Consider the following 25384-nt stretch of genomic DNA (forward strand, 5'->3'; position numbering starts at 1 on the left):
AAGATACGGGAATCTGAGAATCCCTATGCGTACATAGAACATTCTAGGGACAGTCCCAAATTGAATGTTTGTTGTTTGTTAACAAATAATGCAGTTATAGGCCTCTTCTTTTTCATAGAGCAAACCATAACAGGAAATGTGTTCTTAGACATGTTTCAACACTTTGTTGTTCCCCAGTTACAACGTTTGCAACCTCAAGTCATATTCCAATTGGATGTTACCCCACCACATTGGAGCCTACAAGTGAGGTAGTACCTTGATACTGAATTTTCTGGCCGTTGGATAGGCCGTGACGGACCAATTAGGTGGTCTCCATGCTCTCTTTATGTTACCCCCCTGGACTTCTTCCTGTGGGGGTATGTGAAAGACCTTGTGTATTCTGTTGAAAAGGTGCGTAACCTTGATTAACTGAAGAACCGTATTAGGAATACGATTGCTTCTGCACACATCAGATGTTACAGAATACGTGCAGAGAGGTTGAGTTCAGGCTAGATATTGTAAGAGTTACAAATTGAGCTCACGTGGAATTGTACTGAGTTAGAATGACTTGTAAGTAAGACCAAATAAACTTTTTGAGCTCGCCTTTAAAATGCACGTTTTCTTTCTCCTGTATCTCTGACCACATTAAAACTATAAACTTTTAAAAACCGTCAGTCTCATTCCGGACACCCTGTATATTCTTCAATATATTTGTTTCAAATGGTAAATTGATTTTAAATACAATAATATTACGCAAAGGGAGCACTATGGCTTAATAACTGTAACTTCATACCTCGTGCGAATATGTTGGCACCTAGCTTCTTCAACAGCAAAGCTGAAAACTCTAAGTTCATAAATAATATTCTACAGTCGAGTTCAAAAAGCTGTAATCTGATAATGCATCTAGTAATGATAATGGCTTAAACAGAATTTCAAAGACCTAAGTTAATACAGTGCTGGAAATTGGTATAAAGGCAGAAGGACATTTGAAAATAGAAGAAGGCAAGAATGCCAAGGATGGATAAAGATGATATATTTACAAAGTAACATTGTAGACTACAAAATCAAAGGCATATCGTTTGCTTATACGTCACTGGCACGCGAAGTTTACACAAAAATATAAATTAGACCATTTTCGGGTGGAAATCAGTATAAAGATATCCACTGTCTTTGACAAAAAATAAAAGTACAGTGTATGGTACAGAATGGAAAATAGATGTTCAGTACTTGATTAACCTTCTTTTCTTCTGAATGAGTATGAATATACTTTTCGGCATTGTGCTTATGAATAATGTTAGTTGTTGAGATGGAATCGCTGACCACTCTTCTCGTATCGCATTTTTCAACTCAGCAATCGTCCCAAATTGCCGACTATTGCGATAAACATTGCGCGCAAGGATGCCCCATAGGTTTTCTATCGGGTTAAGATCCGGGATCCTCACTAGCCACTCCATAACCTTGATGCCCTTATCTTCAAACCACAGTCGGGTTGCTGCTGCCCTGTGGATAGCAGCGTTGTCCTGCTGGAAAATCAGGTTCTGATCGTCCAACTCTTCATACATCCGCAACAATTCTATTTCTAACATCTCTATGCACATAGATGAATTCATTTTGGTGTTGAACCATGCAATGTTGAATATACCTTTAACACAAAACGCTGCTCAAATCATAAAATTCCTCCTTCAAAATTTCTGCTCATATGCACTTGCTCTTCTACCCTAAGATCATGCCAATAGTATTAAAACCCACCCGGACCATCTAACTTGAACTTCATCTCATCACTAAACACAACGTGATTCCATTCGGATGTCTACGGCATATATATTTCCGCAAACTGGAGTCGCGCATGTTTCTACGTCGCACTAAGGGGTGGTTTACACTTCCATTTCTTGAATATAAGATGTGGATCTTGATTCAAAATTTGACGCACTCTTCTGGATGTGACAGGTAACTTGCAAGTAGGAAATTTTGGGAAGATGACATATTTCCGGCCCTTGCCTTGCGCACAATTAATAGTTTCGCAGCCTCCGAAAGTTCTCTCGTTCTACCATACTTCCCGTTCTTTCCGTATTGTGCGCCCAATCGAACGTAATTATCAAGACAACTTGAACGATTTAACTGTTTTGCAATTTGCCGAGTTAACAGGCCCATCCTTGTACGCACAGACAAGGATGACGTGACAACAATTTTCCACGAGGCATTGCCCATACAACAGCTCAAAGACGTTCACACTCGCGCGTCTCTTATCGCACTATGTCAGCGGATTCTCAAAAGCGCATCAGGAGTAACGCTGAACGTGTAGAGGGCGCTAAACAACAAGCAACCATGGGTGCCTTTATAAGAATTTCCACCAGACAATCGTCTCATTTCTCTTGTTGTGTAAACTACGCGTACCAGTGACGTATTAGCAAAGGATATGCCTTTGATTTTGTGCAGTCTACAATGTTACTTTGTAAATATATCATCTGTATCCATTCTCTGCATTCTTGCTTTCTCCTATTTCCAAATGTCCCTCTCCCTTTATATCAATTTCCAGCACTGTATTGTTTCAGGATATGGCCGATTAATATATTTATATCTAGATAAGATATTTTTTTTTTATTTTTCCATAACTTTTTTGGATAAGAGATGTGTATTAAAACCTTGAAACCCTTCCCCTTCGTACACTACTGAGCAACAGTTCTTAGTCAACAGTTAATTATCGATCTTGCAGTTTAACGTCTGTATTAGGAACTATGCTTGTAATTTGGGACAATATGTGATTGTTATGGAATTAACTAACCACAAGATCAGAAAAACAATCTATCTGTACATGAAAATTACTCATATTATTATTGTTTTTTTCTTTATCATAATTTGTTCAAAGTTGCAAAGTAAGCCTACCTGTAATCTAGAGTAAATAATGATGATTCTAAGAGAAGTATTCAATATATATATATATATATATATATATATATATATATATATATATATATATATATATATATATATATATATAATGTGTGTGTGTGTCACATATATGGAAAATAAGCGCATTTGTGCAACTCAGAATATCAATAAATCCATTTATACATATTTACAATATTTAGTTCTAATCATAAACATGTAGTATGTGTAAAATATAAAACAAATATTTGGACGACGTAAATTAAGTATTATGGACAACGAAACAGCTTATATCTCCATCAAGCATTTACCATAAAACGTAATGGCAATATGACTATATTCTACAGGGTGTCCAATATAGGGGAAAGTGGGGGAATACCACGCACTTAAGGTACATTTTCCAATATCTCGCTACAAATGAAACAAATTAACATGAGGAATGTAACGTAATCATTCTAGTTTCATATTCGGTCGTTGGTAGTGCTCCTTGATTTTCATAGATTCTGTAAAAATAAAGTTTGTGGAAAACCAGAAATGCGTGGTATTCCCCACCACATCGGGTAATCACACGCATTACATTGGGTATTGGCACGCAGTAATTCCTTAACGCGAAGCATCAGAATCTCTTTCCATAAACTTAGGTCGTTTGTTGACTGTACGTTTAGGTCAACTTCTAGTTTGTTTCCTCAGTTTGTCTTCACGTTTTCCACCAACATCGAATTTTCGAGTTTTCTTCTCAACTTTGCTTTCTTGGTGCTTTCTTCGCTTAGTGCTATTTCTGAATTCAGCATCTTTCAACATTCGTTTGGTTGGAGTAGAAGTTAAGATTTCTGAATGCTTTTTTGTTATTGCGAGGAGTTGACTCGGAAGGCCTGGGGAAAGGAGAAATCTGTGAGACTTTCAAGCCTCATTTTATAAAGAAGACGGTTGGACAAGCAATGGTAACTGTTGTGATGATGTTCCGGGTAGTTGATGTTCTCGATTTAGCCCTATTTTCGTCGAAGATGGTTGTTAATTTTGGCGTAGGCCTATAATAGTTTGAGCATCGGAAAGCAATTGAGAATTCACTTCTTCAGAAGTCTCTCTTTCATCTTCAAGTTCTACGGTCTGGAATTGCTTAGCAGCTTCAAAATCTTCTTTTCTAAAAGTGTCCAGCTCCAAAGTACAAATACCCGCTTGTTTAAAACCATTAACAGCTTTGTCCATATTTGCTGCTTTCAGATAAGCTCTATTAAAGATATCGACTAAGTCATATGGAAAAAATTTTCATTAACGTAGCGCTTCGCAAACAGTGTGTATTCTTGGTTGAAATATGTTTTGTGGGGACCAAAAAAGGTGAGGTCTAGCGGCTGAAGTTTATGTGACGTATGCGGTGGTATTGTAACCATAACAATTCCTTTCTTCTTACAAAAATTGTAAATTTCTAATGAAATATGGCTCGTGTGATCCAAAATAAGTAGGACTGGATCATTTGTTATCGGTTTCGCAATAAGAGTAAAATGTTGCAGCACTAGATTCATTGCTCCATCCAAGAAGATATAAATGCAGTAGATTCTCCTTTCTGCAGCTGAGGTGACATGCGTTTTCTTGGTTAGATAAACATGGGGGTATGTAAGATCTGGCAGCTTTGTAACGGTTTTACCCCTTTCCCATGATATTAGTGCTCCGAGCTGTTTCACTCCCTTTGGATCCAAAATACGCCCTGGTGTCTATTCTACCAAATACCTGTTTCGTCAACGTTAAAGATCTAATCTTCGCAGAAATGATATTTTTCGGTAACTTCTGTCAGGTTCTTAGAATACCCTTTCACCTTTTCTTCATTGAATTCGTCGACCCTGTTAATACTAATTGCTTCAGATTTCCTTGACCTTATTGTGGAATTTTTCTTTAAAAGCAATCCCAGCCAATCATTCCCAGCAAGTCGACCTTCTTTATTCAAATTGTGTTTGATATTACTAGCTTCTGGGTATTCATAAGCTATTCTGCGTAGTTCAATTGGAGACATTCCGTAAAACAACTTGGCTAAATGTAAAGCGTGACCAGCAAGTTCCGCTTTTTGTGTAGAGCTCAATACAGCTTTTCTTCCCATTTCCTTAGGCCAGACAGTCCCAGCTTTCACTTTTGTTCTTAACGTAGGCTCCTGAATCCCAAAATCATTTGGTACCTCTCTAATTTTTCTTCCGACATTTATTGCTCCTATGGCGTTTGGTAGTTGTTCTAATGTCCATTTGCACTTCTTTGTTTGCCTAATGTAGTGTCTTGGCATCTGCAATATACATAAAAAAGGAAAAGAAACGCAGCATAAACTTTTTTGATAACTGCTTCGTGAAGGGGCAATACCACGCACAATGGACGACATGCGTGCAATTACCCCATTGCAAGCCGAGAAAGAAAAATTGAACCTTCAGAAGTTTCACGTCGTTTCATATAAACAGATTTAGCATGAACTTACTACTAACACACTGCGCTAAAACATTGTATACACATTATAAAAATCAACTAAGTATTTCAATACATACCTTTAAATCTGCAAACGAAGTAAATTAGAAGAAATTACAGCTAAACAACATTTCGCCATGCTATGAACCACACCTAGCAGCAACTGGCGCCTCGCTCATGCAATATGTCTTTCATTATCTAAACTAGATAGTAGCACTAATCTGAATCAGTTTCGAAGCATTAGAACTGAGAAAATATGGTGCGTGGTATTCCCTCGTTGCGTGGTATTCCCCCACTTTCCCCTACAGTGCAACCCGGAGTTTGGGATAGTAGGACTTTTGAACCGGAAGCGGTACACAAATAATGATTATACCAAAATGAAGCCTTGTTCGTGCATAAATTTTTAAACTAGGAAGCAACGATTGAAGTACAATAGGAACCACACAATGTTGCCAGATGTAATCAAAGGTGTAAATTATTATTATTATTATTATTATTATTATTATTATTATTATTATTATTATTATTATTATTATTATTATTATTATTATTTTTACAAAACACGTAAATTGACTCATAACTCATATGTGTAGATGTTCTGTTATTCATTTTCAGTTTGTGCAGTTGGAGTAGCTTGGAAACTTTGGAATGGAAAAAGAATTTTGCATTTCCACCGATAACTGATCGGATGAAGCCTCTGTAAGGGGTTACTAGGAAAAACGTGTTTTTTTTTTATAAATTAACATTCTGAATTGGCAACAGTGCTGATGTATCAGTGTATCATAAGGTGTATTAAGGATCTGTCTACATTATGCAATTCCTAATAACAATGAAAAAGAAAGTTTGAAATTATCATGATAAAACTTTTACTTACATGCACCCGGCAACATTACTATTCATCATGAACTGAATTGTCAGTTCTACGGCAGATTCTGGAAGTGCCCTCGTTTTGATTCAATGAACAGCAGTGTTGCTGGCTGCATGTAAGTAAAAGTTTTATCACGATAATTTTAAAGTTTGTTTTTCAATATTTTCAGGAATTGTATAATGTAGACAGATCCTTAACACACCCTTTGATGCACGGAAACATCAACACTGTTGTCAATTCAGAAGGTTAATTTCTGAGCCACGTTTTCCCTAGTAACCCCTTACAGAGGCCTCATCGGATTAGTTATCGCTGGAAATGAAATATTCTTTTTTCCATTCCATAGTTTCCAAGCTACTCCAACTATACAAACTGAAAATTAACGACAGAAAATCTATAGGTCCCATATGAGTTAAGAGTCAGTATACGTATTTTGTAATAATAATAATAATAATAATAATAATATTAATAATAATAATAATAATAATAATAATAATAATAATAATAATAATAATTTACACCTTTGGTTACATCTGGCAACACTGTGTGTTTCCTAGTGTACTTCAACCTTTGCTTTCTAGTTTAAAAATATATGCATAAACAAGGCTTCATTTTGGTATAACCATTATTTGTGTACCTCTTCCGGTTCAAAAGTTCTACTCTCCCGAACTCCGGGTTGCATTGTATATTGGACACAGTGTAGAAACTTACAACAGTTTTTTTTAAAACAATCGGAAAATAAGAAGATCACATAGAAACCTAGTTTACGTAACTGAACATGTTTTATAAAAAAAAATACTTATCTATGTCAAAAACAAACGGACTTGGCGCTTACTGCCACGTGTATTTACAATAAGAGTCAACATGTTATTCTTACTTTGCAGGTCTATGGAATAGGTAACAAGTGGCAACAATGGATATTACAAAATTTAAATGACTCAGTGCTTACTGACGTAACCGCAAGGCACATTATCAGATGAACTGCTGTGAGAGCAGCCTGTTGGATGTTTATTACAAGTGGATGTATTTTGTGAACGATAAAATTAGCAGCAATGAATAGTAGATAAATTTAGAGAGTTTTAGTACGTATGATTACGATACGAGAAAACAAAACGTAATAATACCACTCAGAGTAATTTAAATTACTTTAAACCTCCTTAGCGTTAGTGACAAGTCAAGTGTCGATTCAAGAAAAAATACTAATTACAAAATATCTATTGAAATCAATACACTATATATATATATATATATATATATATATATATATATATATATATATATATATATAAAATTTTACCCTGAATTCATTAACAGTAACCTCGAACACACTTCCTTATACCGTAGTAGTGGACTCAAGAGGTTGCCAATTAGCACTGACAAGAAATATAGAGAGCTATTTATTCCTGTTTTCCGTTTAAATTAGATTCTACGCGTTATCAAGGAAGTGAAAATCAGATATACAGAAAATGTGAAATAGTGTTGCTATCGTCAGTATTATGATTGATGCCGGAGAGGGAGAAAGTCGGGAAACGGGGAAGAGAAAAAATGTCGCATTGGTCAATCGAAAGCGCGTTCTGCTGCAACAAGGTAAAAGAAAACGACACTCAGCTCGAAAACAGCAACAAAAATGGAGGCACTTTGATGGTATTGAACTGAAGTCACATCCGGCACATTGTCCTGACTTTGTCCCTTTGGATTACTACATGATTTGGCCCATGACGCATTTCCTGAAATCAGGATGTTTCACCAACCAGCAGCAGGAGAAATAAGCAGTGACTGACTTCTTGCCTGTAACAACAAGCTGTTGTATCGACATGAAATCAAGAAACTGTCAGGAAGATGGTTGTGCAGGCAGTCCAGCACGAAGGGTTATCAATGTTAATATGCTTTTATTGTGCTATAATAGGTACAGATATGTTGTGTGCCAGAATATTGCTAGACTCATAATTTACTTTTGTACCAACTACCGTTTAGAAATTCCTTGGTTCTCCCACTACAAAAAATGTCAGGAAAGACGTTACTTTCTCGGTTTGGTTGTATTCAAATGGCACGTGTAATTGCTAACATTATTTAAAAATATATTAAAATTCTGATCGGAAATGACCGAAGTTCACCAGGAGCAATCCTTTCCATATTTTTTAAAATAAAAATACCATGCCATGTGTTGTTATAGCTGTTTCCTCTGTTTGCCAAAATAAATCAAATGTGTACCATTATACCACTCTGACCTTGTTTCTTGCCACTCTAATCGAAATCGAAAATAACAAAAAACAAAGATGTCTTTACTCCTTAGCAACTATCATGAAGGATGTTGAAATGATTTTGAAAGGATGGATACAAATCTTCCGTATTCCAGGATATAAACACCCCCTTTTCCAAGCACATTCGAGTAGATGGGCAGATCTTGGAAATGGACCATTTTATTTTGGTGGAAATTTTTGATAATATATTGCTCATCATTTATTGATCATTGCATTACGTCCCTTCCTTTTCCTTCTTTTCTTTCTTTGCCAGCACGCTTTGCTATTTGATTTTTTTAAAAAAATATTCAATATAGTACTCATCTAGACATATACAGCAATATATTTTTCTATGTTCAATATAGTAATCATCCAGGTATATACAGCGATAGGCTTCTCTATCTTCTTTCAAATATATTATTTATAAAGATCACTTTAAATTCTACGCAAATAATAAATTCATCTATACAAAATGGAAGGTAACATTATCTTCACAACCGTTTTCTTCTGTTTATTCTAGTCAGCTCAAGCTCTTCAAATAAGGGATTTAGTTGCATGTTTTCTCTTACATGAAGTTTCAATCTTCACTCCATTATTAAGATAATATCAGCTCTTGTGTTTTCTCAGACACCTTTCTATTTCTCTTCTCTGGCTTTTAAGTGTTACAATCTACGCAACCTCCGGGCTAATTTTCTACTCTACTCAACACAAGATACTGATTTTAAATTGAAATTCGTAGCTTAGGAAAATGTCTTAAAGTAAAATAAATGTCTTTCTTAAATTCATGAAACACGTAGTAGCCTAAAATATTGAAGAAATAAGAATTCAAATGTAACCACTACTCTTGCCACTCAACAGACTTGCAATATTGCCGTTGTGTAATAAAAAATGAAAACCTATACGTTTCAAAATGGCATTTCAGGTAAATATTTCTTTTTCTCTGTACGAGAGATTAAGTTGTGTTAATATGGTAGCTCTGTAGTAAAGCACTAACCTGTGATACGAGAGGTCCCTGAGTTGATCTCTGACCATGTGAGTTTCTGATGGACAACATAGTGTTCATTTGTCTTCCCGATGTTCTCCCGTTTGTTCCTACATTTTCATTTCATCACTTTCTCATAATCTTTAACTTTCATTAATCATACGTCTCCGTTAGCCTAAAAAAACATAAACATGAAGCGTTGCATTAGAAATTTCATTTTTAATTCTGTTATAACTGTAACGAGCTAATGTCACAAAGATTAGTATGCCTCTTTTGTAACTTATATTTTAATAATAGTTTTCCCGGATAATTCATATTTCGTAGTCTGTTTTACATAGTTTTGACTTTATTCCGCATTAAGCTGAGGATTCTGTCTCATGCAGTAACGAGTGTAAATGAAGTCCATTTAGAATTATATAAACATAAATTGATTTTAAGTAGCAGCATATAATTATATATTACCATCTTTACGTATTATATATTATAGAGAAAGTTTTCAGTTGGTTTGTCTTCTTAATCTTTGTCTTCTTCTTCATCATCTTCATATTATCATGGCTAATCCAGACTAGTCACTACGCTTCGTATTTCGGTTCATCCTGTCTAGTACTAGAAACTACAAAATAACAATTTAAATAAAAAATTTACATTTCTATGTCTCCGTTCGTGTACGTTTGATTAAATTTTGCAAACCCATGATGATTTTGATGTTTTTCTAATCGACGATATGATTACTTTCAGTGCACATATTGATGATATTAGTCATAAAATCTTTGCGAATGTTAGGAATATTGTATACATCTACATAAATTCAAAATTAAGCAGCAATAGCTACTAATTAAAAGGCTTTGATTTCCCCTGTAGGAGTCTATGGTGTATCTCTCATATAATTCCAAGATAGAAAGTCTTAGTAACATTTTAGCTTTTGTTCGTTACTGAGTTTGTGAGTTACATGTGTGAAAGAATGATACTATCATAGAAACAGACTTAACATCGCATCACAGTACTACATAGTTACAAAAGAAAACTGATATTTTGTTTCTTTATAAAATGATACATTGCAATTTTAATTGTCCCACTTGATTTCCGAGTACACACTTGCACTTCACAGAACTACATTGTCTTGATGTAATTCAGTCATAGGAGAGTTTTTCCTCTTTCCATTCACAATTTCTATTTTGTACATGTTCAAGTTCATGCCCAATGAGTTCACAGATAACGAATACAGATCCTTTGTTTAATAAAGATTCTGAGGCACACAGAAAAAGAAACAATTATTTCCTAGTGTGAAATGGCAACTTTCATATTTGGTACCTTACATTTCAGTTTTCTCATTTCACAAGAAGATTTAGATTTGCATTTTCATTATATCAACTTAATTCTGGAAAGAATGCGGCTTCATCAATTAAACCTCACGGTTGAAATAACCCACAACAATTAATTTCGACTACAATTTGTTGCTTAAAAAATCACCAGCATTTATTTCCAATTAACATTAACGTAGAAGGCAGATTTGGGAATGAACAGAAAGTTGCTAGGAAAAAATCGCCAGTGACTTAATCATGGATTCACAAAATGTAGTAAGTTTTACTTTTTCGCGTGTAAAGCGTAAAGTGTAAACAAGAACGCTCACCACTCTCTGCAATAGAGCACATTAGTGTACATCATACGTTACAATCAGTCCCGTAAAGAAACGAATTATAGCCCATGATTAAGATATTATTTCAGCTAGTTGAGAGATACAATATATGTTACAAAAAAGCAATGTGTGGTTAGGGAGGCACAATTGAAATTAACAATGAAGAAGTGTCGGTCTTCCCCAACTCTATGGGGAAGACCGACAGGTTGTTGGGATAATACCGACATCAACATTTAAACCTTACGTACTATGATAGTGTCACTAATAATTCCACAACGCACATTACTCTTCGAAAAGTAGTTCATGGACTTTAAACAAACACGGGAATCTATAAGTTTAGGGATGTAGAATACCTTTATTTACAAATCCGGAAAATATTAAAAAATGTCACTGAGTTACAAATGAGGGAAACAATAATCACAAAATTTGTTCAGTTACAAGAAATATATGAAACAATAATTTCTTTTAGAAAATAAAGTACTAAATTTGAGCTAGTGCAGAGCAGAAAAATTCTGTACTTCATGATAAAGTATTTGTTAATTTATGTTAATCATATGTCACCACAAGTGTGGTTATAGCTTAAAATACTAGTGTTAGCTTCAAATACAGGAAAAAGCAAACATTGTACTCATATTTGTCTGAGATTTCACATTGTTGACACACAAAGCAGGGGTCGACTGGATGAAGAACACAGTCCTCGTTAAACCAATGAAAACATTTTATAAATTGAACTCAATCAGCGGAATTGTTTTTGCCGTAAACTAACCTCGGCAAATAGCACAATAATTTTCTTTTTGAGTTTACTCATTTCTGTTACTGTTTTTTGCAACATTTTTACGTCTGTACATTCTTTTATGTGTAACTACTTTTTGATCTTACTATTTTTCTGTGCAGATGTTAAAAGTTTGGCACTATTGTCTTTCGCTTTACAGAACCACATCTCATTTTCTTGGATGAATCCATACCCAGGAGCGGATTAAGGGCGGAGCCAATGGAGTCCAGGCTCCAGGGTCCCCAGTCTCAAGGTCCTCCAAAATTCCTCTCTTTAATACTAAAATATAACAATCAACTTATTATATTATAGGCTTCAGACCCATGCTAATTTTTTTCCGCTCGCTACGCTCGCCGTATCCCTGGAGTTAAGTGTTGTTCCACCACCGTCTTCATGATATTTATTTTGTGAGGGCCTGAGCTATTTTGGGTCTCTGTTACAAACCAAATTATTAGCTTGTGGTGACAATTCTTTTAAAATATCTCTGTCACTACTTAGAGCAAATCTAGAATGTTTTCCAAATCTCCTTAATAATAAAACAGTCTTATTCAAATCAATTTGGGCTCTCTGAGATAGTAAAAAGTCATTCCCGAACAATATGTCTAGGGATAAATTACTTAACATGTGAAAAGCATGATTGAATTTTCTCCCACTAATTTTGAAATGTGCAATTGCTATCTTGTTTATCAAAAGAGAATTCTGAGTAATTTGTTTTATTCGTGTGTCGATATTCAGCAACTAAATCCTCTCTAATTATTGATATCTGCAAAGCAAAATCTAATACAGCATCAGCATTCTTATCTTCAATCAGATCATAATATTTCGAGCAGTAATGAAGGATTTTACAACATGACCCGTATTTCCTAATTACAAATTTGGACCTATGCGCTGAAATTATTCGTAATATAGGGTCCTCTTGAAATAGTCGTCCCCAGGGCCCCAAAAGCCTTAATCCACCCCTATCCATACCAGTCTAATATAATTAACTTTTATTCTAGTGCGTGTTCATTTTCTTCAGCAAATGTTGTATGTTCACTAAAATGTTTCTTGCAGTTAACTTTCAATAACCTGTCACGTAATATATCCGAGGGACTTGATAAGCTCTTGAAGCAGTAGCAAGTAGCATTGCATTCTTTACGGCCTCTATGGCTACTGACATTTTGTTCAAATTCCAGGGGCATCTCATGCAATGGAAAAAGGATGCAGATATTTTATTTTCTACATGTTAATACTAATGTAGTATTTTTGATATATAGCTATTAAAAATCACAGCGAAAGAGGGGGGGAAAGCATCTGTCGAAAGTGCCCAATATGAGTGTCGAAAGTATTCCGAGTATATATGTTGCAATTAACTATATTTTTTGAAAGCTAGAAACACTGCATACTGAGGAACCAACAACCTGTGATTGCACAACTTTTAGCTGTATGTTGTCCACCATGAGTGCTGAACAATACAACTTTTACTTCTAAACAAGATCTTAAGAAAACATACTCAAATTTTAGTGACCCTAGTGACCCTTCACTTCTTACATATCTTTCACACCTTACCTCATAAACTTAAACCTTTCTCGTCAAATTATTCTACTCATTTTTAAACTTCTACAGATATACATTCCATACACGCTACAGTTTCACTCAGTACTGACTACGCCAACTCCTTCCTTCACTTCCAGGTAGAAGTGACAGCGCTTTAAGCTTAGAAGTGTCGGTGTTTCCCAAGTGTCAGTCATCCCCTGAATTACTATATATATAACTTGGCAATAGTAACGGCTTCTCATATTCTCCATTAGAAAATTAGCAATTTTTGCACTCTTCACTGTGGTTTGTTTTGCAATCAGGAAATTTCTATTTTATTGGTCAAAGTTGTCCCCGAACTTAAATGATTACATCCAATTTCCGAAATAATTCCAAATTTCATTTTCCATCAAAAACGGTCACATTTTTTTTTCTATTTATACTTTGGGTATATATGATGTATTTATTAAAAAGCTGCTTGCTTTCAATGCACCACATGAAATAAAAACACCTGTCAACGTAGTGTTTCTTATTTGGCGACGGAAAAGTGAAGTCATTGGAAGCTTTCCCGTTATCAGCTTGAAACGTATCGTTCACAAGTCAGGTGCTGCAAAATTATTTTCAATGCTCACAAGGGACATCACCCAATTGTCCGGCTCCGATTTCAATGAAATTTTTTCTAGCTGATAGAGGACATATATGTATTATTTGTAATGACAGAAACTTTTGCATATTTTCTATTTTTTAAATATAATTTTTAAGAGTTGTGATGTGGTTATTAGAGAATACTGCAGATGTTCCTTACTAACCTTTGTAAACGGAGCGTTAATGAAAGAACAACCATGTAGATACATATAAGGCCTAGGGGGAAGTTGTATGGTAGGTATGACCTTGACGGCAGCCATCTTGAAATTCGTCATTTTGAATTAAGGTCAGTTTTTTTAAAAAGGGAATAGGGTAATATGATACATAATTTCAGACTAGAATTTAGTCAGGAAGACATCGATGAAGCTAGTTTTGAGATACACCCATTTGGGGAAAAGTTACAAGCATTTAATTGTTCACTTACTACGTGCGAATGTCCCTTACCTCCGCGTCTAACCCGCATATTAATGATAATAAGTGGATAAAAGTTTCGGTAATACATATTATGCCTAGAAGTACGTGATACGGTAAGGGTATCCTTGATGGCAGCCATCTTGAAATATGCCATTCTGAATTAAAGTGAAGTTTGAAAAATGAAAACAGCATGTGATACCTCATTTTAATAGCAAATTTCCCCAAAAAGCCAATGGTGTGCTCATTTTTGTTCTATATTTAACCAGTATGAATTTAGGACTGCTTCTAATGTGCACCAAATGTTCATTATTCGATCTTTCAAATTGGCAACACTCCTAATTTTCACCGCATGTTTTAAGATTCCAACTGGCACTTTGCAATTGTTGCCATGGCTCATGTTTTCTAAATTTATTACATTTTTTTAAGAGTTGTCATTTCTCAGTTCGTGAATAGTGTTGGGATAAGCATCGCGGAATCTTTCTGAAGTTTGAAGACTCTAATTGTAATTATTTATTTCAAACCAGAAGATATGAGAAGTATATGGACCAATGTGACGTAAAGAAGTACAAATGAAATTATAACAAATTTATGTTATACGAACACAAAATTATCAGGAAATGTAGTCTACTTGTTGCGCAAACGACAAACAATGAAATATTTTTAATAAATACAATTTTAAAGGAACAGCAGCATGTTTGTACCATGAATAACATGAAAACACGTAACTTGTTTATAAAGAAGTGTAACTTATTGAGTTCCCGATCAATAGTGATTATAAATGTTATAAACATGAATCATCGACAACAATCGCTAGAAAACGAATACTTTTTTTTGTCTGACTAGCTAAAAAATTGCCATAGAAAATAAATAAATAAATATACAATAAAGAAATAAATATAAAACAAAACAAAAGACCCTTGGTTTACACAACAGTCGTATTCCGTTTTCCTTCTTGAAGTGAATTTTCATTTGATTTTTCGTCTCATCTACTAAACAAGCTACGTAGTCGTTTGCATTCAGGTAATCTTCGGTATTACCTGAATGCAAAGTTGGAGTTATTTCGTTGTGCGATGAATTATGTCAGTAAACGAGTTTTTGAAGGGCAGGTATAGGAAAGAAATAATTACATGGAAAGTCTTCAAAATTCAGAAAGATTGCTGGATGCTTATCCCAACACTATTCACGAACTGACAAATCGCAACTCTTAAAAAAATGTAATAAATTTAGAAAACATGAGCCATGGCAACAATTGCAAAGTGCCAGTTGGAATCTTAAAACATGCGGTGAAAATTAGGAGTGTTGCCAATTCGAAAGATCGAATAATGGACGTTTGCTGCACATTAGAAGTAGCCTAAATTCATATTGGTTAACTATAGAACAAAAATAAGCACACTATTGGCTTTTTGGGAAAATTTGCTATTAAAATGAGGTATCACATGCTATGTTTTTCCTTTTTCAAACTTTACTTTCAAAATTCAAAATGACGGATTTCAAGGTGGTTGCCGTCAAGGATACTCTTACCGTATCACTTCCCTCTAGGCATAATATGTATTACCGAAACTTTTATCCACTTATTATCATTAATACGCGGGTTAGACGCGGAGGTAAGGGACTTTCGCACGTAGTAAGTGAACAATTAAATGCTTGTAACTTTTCCCCAAATGGGTGTATCTCAAAACTAGCTTCATCGATGTCTCCCTGATTAAATTTTAGCCCGAAATTATGTATCACAATTCAAAATGGCGGATTTCCAGATGGCTGCCGTCAAGGTCATACCTATCATACAACTTCCCCTTAGGCCTTTTTCATTAACGCTCCGTTTACAAAGGTTAGTAAGGAATTTCAGCAGTAATCTCTAATAACCACATCACAACTCTTAAAAATTATAAAAAAAATAGAAAATATGCACCATGGCAAAAATTTCTGTCATCACAAATAATACATATATATGTCCTCTATCAGCTAGAAAAATTTCATTGAAATCGGAGCCGGACAATTGGGTGATGTCCCTTGTCAGATGATATATCTAATGCTTGACAATGACAAAACCAGAACTGGTATATAATCATATAGTTGTGTTCATAAGTTCAGTATTGTATAGGCTTATAGCAATATTTATCAATAAATTTTTCGATAGAAAGATAGGTCCTGAAAAAGTTTCAAATACTTTTAGTGCTGCCAGATTGTGTTCATGAAAGAAGAAAACGCAACAAACATCCTACAATTTTCATTCACCTGCTTTTCTAAATTTAAATAAAGTGAATGATCTTTGTCTTCATTCTGTACTGCTCAACTATGACATTTGTACATGACTGTGCTCTATACTGTTGCAAACTATATTAGAATATTTGTTAATATTTACAGTGGTGTAAATATAATATGTATTTTCATGTGGTGTACAGATTAAATATATTACAGATAGCTGTTCTCTTAAACTGTAGATTCGTTACACATAGCAATTGACTTATCCCTTGAATCAGCAAAAGGGAAAATTGTTAATAATGAAATACCAAATCTTATGTTAGTTCGTTGTTGGGAGAAACGAATACGAAACACAAGATTGTATTTTTAAAAGCCCAACTAATTTATGGGATTACATCGAAACTAATACATTGTGCTGTTGAAGACCTGTTTATGCAATATGCCGCTTGCTTGTACATTTAAACCATAATTAACAATGTTTTCGAGTGTGAATCAATTTGGTTACTTTTATACTCTGTACAAAAATTGAACATCACAAGTAAAAGTAGTACTTATAGTCTTGAAGGTAGCTGTAGCCACTTTATGTCTTGCTTCTCGGCGGAGAGTACACAACAGGTCACTAAAGTTATTCTAAAATCTTTCTGCGGACTCTCGCGAATTGCTAAAAGCGTTTTCTTTCCTTTTGCTAATTGGTGTTTCCAATTTGATGTTTAAATCCATTCTTCTGTCCAGCATAGAGCGTTCCAGAAAGGTACACAATATTGATTCTTCTTGAAGTTTTCATCGAATACTTCTACGATGGTGCTTGTCTTATTAGTCTAAGTGCCGAAGCACTCAACAGCAGATAATAAAATTAGTAGAGTTATTTTTTCTTGCGAGCAATCTGATTTATCCTTTTAGCTTTTCAGTCGAATGTGTCGTATTTCATCACTGTTTTGAGCTCATTGTAGTCTCTTGAGCTTGAGAAGCGTCTATTAGCGATGTTAACAAATCGATTTATACAAGTAAACACATATTGTATTTCAGTTTCTCTTATGAAGACGAATCCTTTGAGAATCAACACAAAAGAGCATTTCCATACAGAAACGCTGACAGGACTTTTTCAAGGGGAAGATAAAGATCAAACGACCGATACACATACCTTAATGCATACAATACTTCTTTTAAAATAATCATTATTGACGCATACTGAATAGTAAATATATCATATACTGTAGTGGATAAATAATCAAATCTAATATGTTTTGCCATGCTTTTCGAAGACCCGAACACCTTTCAAAAGTCCAGAGATGGGTAATTGCTTCACGTATCCTCTACTGTGGACGCCTATGTATTCCATAGGAGTGTATTTGTTGTTAGATTTGAGTTAGCCGTTTTCTTTATTTCAAAATGAAAGTAAGTCTAAAATGTACATACAAGTTTACAAACTTAAGAAAATGTTTTTCATGTTGTGTGTATGTGTGTCTCTGATTTTCACTATCTATTGAGAATAATTAAATAATTTAACAATATTATCTCTCTTTTCTTCGGAATGATGAGAAAAAGTAATAGATTCATCGTTTAAAATGACAGTGGCGTAAAAATACTGGACGTCAAAATTTACATGGACACGACATTTAACCTCAAAAAGCGGTTGGCTTTTACGAAATATCTTGGAAGCTTAACAGTGGATCTCTCTACAACAGGAGAAGAATGTAAGTGTTCTCTGCAGCATTGTCTTTCAGGTTTATTTATGTATTTTACGCAGTTATCAAATGATTTTTTAAACTTTTTTCTTATTTGCTCATGGCATCAACTTTGTTAATAATATAAATTTATTTCATGTAGTTTTGTATTGTATTAAACATTTTCATAGCAAACGCAATCAACATCGAACTAATTCGGAATAAAATCTGTAACAGTTTCATTCTCCAAACAAGTTCTAATATTTTTGTTCGTTAATTCCTGCAGTTCGTTTTGTACCTATATGTTAACAAATACAATAAATCACTAAGAAATGTTGATTTAGCTTTGTTTATTCACAGAAGCTCAACGTCCACTATCAGCAATGAGCCTAAACAAGACACGGACCTGCAGTTTAAGGTGGTATCTGAACTAGAATAACGCGTTCAATAAGCTCTCAGCGGCAATCGAACCTGGCACCCCTACCAAAAGTGTGAGAGTTAACCACCGGGTCAGTGGGAAGGGAAGGATTACTGACTTAGTGCTTGATTAAAGTAGTTATCATCGTCTATTGGTACTGCGTTCAAACTAATCAACTTATTTTGGGGGGGGGGGGTATTTTCATATTATTTTTCAATTGTTTACTGTACAATAGTGTAGATATATAGACCTACTGATTTTTCTATATTCTATTTCCTTAAAACGTTTTAAAATTACAACACAATTATTTAATTTCTTAAAATAAATACAGAGAAAGAACATATAAACCACATCAATGTTCTATAGATAATTGTAGAAGGTAAAGTTTTTGTGTATTGATTTCTCAAGCACAACCTAAATTATTGAGTACGGAATTTTAATTATAGCGGTTTTCGAACAACAATAAGGACTTGAATCCGGTGCAGTTGGCGATTACACACACCATCATGTAAAATCAACTATAGTATATAGCCTGTTCACCACTGTCCTACCTCGCCTCTAAGAGAAATTACGTACAGGGCCGAACCAATTATTACGGTTGTATGTAAATGAAAGTTAAAAGAAAAGAAACCATGAAGGATATTTACTTCTTAACTGTTTGAAAAAAAAAATAATTTCAACATAAATTGCCTGAAGCAAAAAGTGATATCCTTGGTACCAGCAGTTTTAGAGACGCAATTAATTGTTTGACTCTTTCATTGTAGATGTTTCAAGATGAGTACGGTTATTGCCTTGTGTAAAGTTTATAGCTAATCATCTTGAGAGTCGCGACAAACAAACACAATTGGCGAAGACAACAGAAAGTAACAACCACCGACGTTATACCGCTGCACGTGACTTACATTCTGATGAACCACAACGAAAATTCTAGACAGCCACCAAATGTGTTGCCATATAAAACCAGAGGTGCGAATAAATCGTCAGTCATTTCTGATGTTCTTCAAATAAAATGGAAGCTGAAAGTATAAACGTAAAACGGCTAGCTTTTAGAGCAACCTCCTTTAAAATACTTACTAACAATAACTTTATATATGAAGCTTTTTGCAGCATTTTCGTAAATACCATAATCAACGATTTCATTTATAGTCTTATGTACGGTAACGATAAAAGTATTATAGAATTGTACTAACAAAATATTATTTAATCCGGTCATCTAATCTTTTCCTTACAGTAATGACAACGAGTAATCAGTCAAAGAATATCAAGAGTATCATTTCTAGTTTAACAGTGGTAATAAACAACCTTAGAAAAAGAAAGAAAAAAATGAAATTGATGTTTTTATTTCCTTGATATGAAATGTACAAGAAACAAATTTCCAAAGTTTTTAAAATGAAGTATATATCAGTTAAATGAATTTAGATCTATATTATAAAAGAGAACGCACAAATCCTTTGTTAGCTCATCACGCTAATACGGCTGAACCAATTTCTTTTATTTTTGGGGGGTTATTAGGATTTGGACCCTAGATGGTTTTTATCATATCACTTTAATTTTTAATTACCAGTGTCTTGAGATAATTGACCATTCAAGTGTCCATACGTACAAATTCTTTGTTATTAGTTCATCATAGGTAAAAATAAACGTATTTATATGCAACCCGCATGACCGTGTCACTCGGCGGGTTAACATAAATGACAGGCGCTATAATTTTAACATTTACTGCAATTTGAAAGCGAAAAAGTAAAAATTATCTAAGTAACAAAGTTTATTGCGTTCCGGGGTGACCGCAGCGAAGCGGGGTGAACGCTGCTATCACTCGGCGGGTTAACATAAATGACAGGCGCTATAATGTTAACATTTAATGCAATTTGAAAGCGAAAAAGTAAAAATTATCTAAGTAACAAAGTTTATTGCGTTCCGGGGTGACCGCAGCGAAGCGGGGTGAACGCTGCTAGTTTTGTTATATTAAAACAAACATTTTTCTGTTATTAAAGAATCCAAATGGTTTAATGGTCATCACGTAGATCTTTCATTATATCATTCAGCATAAAGATACTCATTAAGCTACTGAGCGTGCCTATGGGTCGGGATAACAATGTTTTTGAATCAATCACAATGAGTTGTTCCCTTTCTTTATAAGAAAATTTTGTACCCAGTTCAATAGGTAATTTTGATATTTATATATACAGCGTGTACATAAAACTAATATCATACTTTAAAGCGGTATTATGCAACTTTGGATTATAGCATTTAAATGAAATTCGCCACATTTGAAAGAAAAATTCAAATATCGTTTACTATACCTCATAGACATTTAATGTGGGCCCCACGAGTGGTGATGCAGATGTCAAAAATATATTCCCATTCATGCCACACACGCTCCAACAGATCTGATGAAATGGACTGGATGGCAGCACTGATACAAACTTGCATTGAGGCAGTGGGGGTACATAGACACAATTTTTTACGAAACCTATGAAAAGAAGTCACAGACGCTGAAGTCAGGCGACCTCGGAGGCCACTTGTAGGAGATATAATCATTTCCGGCACGTCCAACCCATCTTCTTGGTGGCCGCTCATTCAGATGTTCCCGAACATATAAGTGCCATTGAGAAAGTACTCCATCTTGTTGGAAAATAAAGTTACAGGCTGACCCAAAAGTAGGTATACAACTCTGCATTGAAGGAGTATAACATTCTAGTTTAGGGGTTTATTTGCTTCGGCTCTTCCGAGCTTAAGATGTAAGTAAATACACATTAACAACAAATAATAAAGGAACTAAATCTACCTGATGGGTAACAATAAGAAATTATATAAAATGCAATGACCTGATCAGTATGGTACTGTATACCTACTTTTGGGTCACCCTGTATATAGTACATTATACTTCATGTCCAAAAACATACTCTTCAGAAGAATTTCCTATGCCTAACACTTCTTGCTGTGTATTTTTTAAATATTAAGACGGTTCCATTAATATTTTCAATATTATCCCTTTTCTTTATGACATGGTTATCCTATATAAAAGTAAACGCACATTTTCTTGAGAATGAGTTTAGAGTCTACTAAATCTCTTTTTCAATGGAAGATGGATTAGGATTAAATGGTTTTTATTAAAAATATACTTTTACTGAATTTATCTTTTACGTGGAACGAAAGCTGTTTTGTTGCAAGATTTCTAATCCTCAGAGAAGCGTGTATTTTGAAGATACGATCCTGAAACGAAGAAAGGTATTAACCATTCTCTCACGAGCGTTCAGATTTTAACAAAAATTTTACATGAATTAAATTTTACATGAAGATAATATTTTAGCTAATATATATATATGTTTAATTGAATCAGTCGTTGCGAAAAGGCCATATGTCCATGGCCACCACATTTTCAGTTTGGTGCAAATTCGAGACGGACGCGAAGAAACGCGCATCCAATGTGAAGAACCCAATTGTATAGTCATATTATGTTGCATATCCTACACTATCGCCTCAATATCATCGACGCCATTGTATACGTTGAGTTTGCAATTCAAATTTTTATCTTTCTCCTCAACAATTTACTTTGGTGGAATATATGACCTTTTCTTAATGACTGATTCAATTAATCTAACATAATTCACGACTTTCGTTCCACTAGGGACGGGTATTAGTCTTCCTTCAGAGATGCAACATTTATAACTTCCGGCTGCAGCAAAGAAACAATGAGAGATGAAACTTGGTAAGTAGGAAAGTTCTACCACTTCAAGTATTAGTAGATAGATACATGAGAAGAAGGAATATTTCCTTAAAACACTGAATCGATTGCAGAAAGAAGTATGTCACTATCTGTTGCCGTTTTGGTTCTATGACGATAAAGGTTGAAACCAGAAATTGATTATTCTTAACACTTTCCATTTGAATAGAGAGTTAACGGAATCTGAGGTTCTAAAAAGCTGCTTCTCGATATCTCTTATTGTTTCTCTCAATGTATATCAATATTAAAACCAGAAGTAGTATTATATTTTAAGCACGTCCGATTTCGGAAGACCGTTACGAGTGGAGATGGTATTTTTCTTGAGATCTTGAATCGGTACTAGAAACCAGCTTTTTCATGTCTCTTACCGTTTTTCCTCTATGATGATCAATAATAAAGACGGAGATAGTTTGTATTATTCTTTGTTTCTTCAATAAGATGCTATAGAAAAAGATTATATGTTTCCTTGACAAGCTGAATGGATTAAAGAAAACTGCATGCAGATATATATATATATATATATATATATATATATATATATATATATATATATATATATATATATCTGCATGCATATATATATATATATATATATATATATATATATATATATATATATATATAAAAATATATATATATAAAAAAATATATATATATATATATATATATCTATATATATATATATATGTATATATATATATATATATATCATGGTAACAATTAATGAACAATATGAAATAAAACCATCATAATTACTGAACGGTTCGTGTGATGACGCCAGGGCATGATGGAAATTCGTATGCGCATGCGCACTCAACTGCCATTTAGGTCATCGACAGCATCGACTTCCCGACACTTCAGTGGTTCATACAGAATTTTGCTGTTCGTCTGCGCCACATCATCGCCAGAGATGGCAAACATATCGAACATGTCATAACTTAAATCCGAATGTCTGTGGTACCGTTTAGATGTGCATTATGTACTACGTAGTTTGTCACTAATTTCCGTTTTATTTCGTGTAGTTCATTAATTGTTACCCTATATCTATCTATCAACCTATCTATCTATCTATCTATCTATCTATGTATATATATATGGGTGATTCTGAAATTAAGGGGAATTTTGGCACTGGAAAAATCTTAAAATTAAAAATCGAAGAAATCATGTATAATTTATTTTTTACACACCTAAGGGCCAAACAAATACAATCATTACAGTGGAGGAGGTCAAGAAAATATATTTTTTTTATAAAATGGTAATTTATTATTTTGACAAACACGGTGGTTACATTAATACCCACGGAGGTTACAAAACATACTCAGTGAAGATATATTTAAGTTTTACTCACTGGTAAAATGTAAGACAATGTAATATTTTGAATTGAATGCTTAATATAGATTTGTGTACACATCTAAAATTGCAGTAAACGTAAACCGGAATGTTCTATTTTCCAAGAAAAGCTGTTCCAACCCTGCAACAATGTCCTTAGTACCCACAGTGGCTCTATTTGCTTTTGAGCATCGTTAGGTTAGAGTAAGAGTACGAAGATCTGAAAACAAGTTGTAGCAGTTCATAAATGCTGTTACATAAAAGAATACACTTTATGGTTGAAACACACTGAGAAAAAATTGTAGGTGACTTGCGTAATTCCTGTAGTCTTTGGACAACGTACAGCAGACGTATAACTGAAAACGCATGTTTTATAATACTTTCTGTATAAGTGTTCCATCTATACGTACTTTCCGTATAAAACAATGTCGGCGGTCAGGATCTCATACAAATGAACGTATATAACATATAGCTGACGAAGATAACATAAGTATATGCATGTGATATACGGAAAAGTATTATGTCAGACATCCTGCAACGGCGTGATGTAACACGTAAGGGCAGTGCCTATGTAGCATACGGATAAGGTATGCTCCGTACTGATTTCTATAGTAAGCAAGAGGATACCGTATATTTGTACAATATACCGCTGTCCAGAGAACGGATTTTTCTCTGTGCAGCAGGCACAGAGTTGTATTGTCCCTCATGAAAATGACTGTATTTAGTGTCAGGATTACATTGAAAGCAGCTTAGTCTGCGCATATTTAATGCCAATGTGTTTCTTCCCCATGTCACTTGACGACACTTCCATCCTCTTTAGTAGCTATAATCAATGGAGATTACCCCCTTCATTTCAGTTGTAATTCGCACACTGTCAACAGATGTAAACACGAAGCGTGAAGAACATTTTGTACACAATAACTGGGGCAACCATAATATAACTCGTGATATCAATATATTTACGGAATAGATTACATTTTGTTGATAGTTAACATGGAACATTGAAGGATTTTACAACTGATTTCAACATATCTATTGTTTTATTCATTATAAACATATGGAGAATTAATAGTTCACTTGTAGCTACAAATGACTACTTTATTAGTTGAAGCAAAAAAAAAAAAAAAAAAAAAATGTAAAATTGACTCGGGCGGAAACCGAACCCAGCACCTTTTGCAGGTGAGTCGTAGATGTTCCTCAATCTGCCACGCCGTCACTTGATAACTTCATGCGTCGTACGATATATGGGGCGAGTCGAAAACTTCAACACGCTTTTTCTCCGTTATTTTTGGCTGTTGCGCTCTCCCAATTTGTAATATTAACACTTTAAATATGCACTACCACTTCGCGAAAAATTACCCCGAAGCTCATTTACCAAAGTCTGCTTTCTCCTTGTTAGTTTTATTTCGTTTTGCAATTTTCTTACCACTTTTCTTTCGGCTGGTTTCTACCAGGTCAAAATTAGGCTCAACAATATCATATCTTACGACATTTCGATTGTTACCACCATTATCACTGTCAGGAGGAGTTGCTTCTTCCAGCATTTTATTTACTGCTTTCTTCCTTTCTTCATTTCTTCTTTTCTTTATGCCTTCTAAAATTTTCACGTATTTTTTCTCTGGGCTCTTTTCTCTCGTTTACTCAGATCTGCTATTTTTTAAAATCATTCCG

This window comes from Thermobia domestica, chromosome 2 (genome assembly GCF_964235325.1).
Source record: "Thermobia domestica chromosome 2, izTheDome1.hap1.1, whole genome shotgun sequence".
Taxonomy (NCBI): domain Eukaryota; kingdom Metazoa; phylum Arthropoda; class Insecta; order Zygentoma; family Lepismatidae; genus Thermobia; species Thermobia domestica.